We start from the raw sequence: 1585 nt of genomic DNA on the forward strand, positions 1-1585 counted from the left end.
TATGGACCCCTACTCATTTCGATTTCACGTTTTAGACAATTCTCTTTTACATGGTCCTAACTTTCTATAATTATTATTATTATTATTTTATTTTATTTTTATTAATGGACCACTCCTCTTACTTCAATGTCAAAATTAATTCTCTTTAAAACCGTTCCTAACTTTGCACAACTATTTTTGCACACGTTTTTATCAATTCTCTCTTTCTCTGACTACCACCACACATTTCTCTATATATACAGATATATGTTGGAAATGCCATTATGTTAGGATCTGGCATTAACAATAATGCTACATCTTGAGGGCTACCTTCGTACCTGGTAATAAGATAGCGGAGATCTTTCATTGAGGTGAAATTGTTCAATTTTCGTTTTCTTTGAGGAAAAAATATTACTGCACGGGAAATGCATCACTCGTCCATAAAATAAGAAAGCTTAGAGTGTAACCTTTCTCTTGTCACACATTTTGTAAGAAAAATGTTGAAAATTTTGGTTTCTTGTTGCAAAGTTTTCTGTAGAAATTGTAACAGTAGCTGATTCAAACAAAGTTAGGTTTGCTTGGAATTTGGAAATGCCATGATTACGATGAATAGTTTGCACCTGGTGTTGTGAACTAGAAAATATATGCTAGAAGTACAAAATGTGCATTAGCAAAATCGTTAGTAAGGCCAACCTCTTTTTTTACGCAAGATTTGTCAAATAGGAGCCCATTTTTCAAGGAAAGGTTTGGATATGTAAAGTGTGCTTACATCATAGCCGACGAAGATATAACCAATCCATGAGAGTTCCAACGCTGGCAAATTAAAAACACCGGAGCCGCAATAGTGAAAGAGATAAACTCTGACCACATGGCAATGATATCAATACCTCTCATACTTTGCAAATATTTATTGGATCTAGCAAAATAAATTTTAAGAATTATTTTCTTTAGTCGTTGAGAAATAATGTACACAACTATGATACTATTGGGGAGTGTTTAAACACTATTCTAAATGTCAACTAAAGCGTTAAAGACAGCTGTATATGTTGTCAGAAATGCAATAAAGTACATTTGTATTTTTGCTTTAATTTTTTAAATTACTTGTTGGTTTATTATAAGTGACGATGATTCATGAAAGTGATATAGATATGCATGAATTAATTAGAATCAAACTTCAAATTTGTGCGTTTATACAATTAATTAGAAGAGCAACAATCGATGTAAGTAAATCTCTAAGAAGGGAAAAATTCTCGGGCTTCCAAACTTGAAGAAAATATAAGAAATAAATCTTCTAGGAAACTAAAATCCAAATCCAAATTTCAATTACAAAATAAATATCCACTTGTTAAAATTTTAACCAACAATTAAAATGGACATATGAGAAACTTTTTTGTCCCCTACTTTTTGGAATCGAACCAAAGACTTCCAGCCAATCCCTTGTTCATGAGCTAAAGATAAAGCAGCAGTTTGTATGCTAAATTTTCGAGTTCTCACAAATTCGAATAATGAGCTTTGATATTCTCAGCAAAAAGAGTAATATCAAATTGTTGTTCGCTCGACAAGTTTACTATTGTGCTATTTTAATCTTGAAAAAGTATATCTTGTG

The sequence above is a fragment of the Olea europaea genome, unplaced genomic scaffold, assembly GCF_002742605.1.
Source record: "Olea europaea var. sylvestris unplaced genomic scaffold, O_europaea_v1 scaffold1955, whole genome shotgun sequence".
NCBI classification, from domain to species: domain Eukaryota; kingdom Viridiplantae; phylum Streptophyta; class Magnoliopsida; order Lamiales; family Oleaceae; genus Olea; species Olea europaea.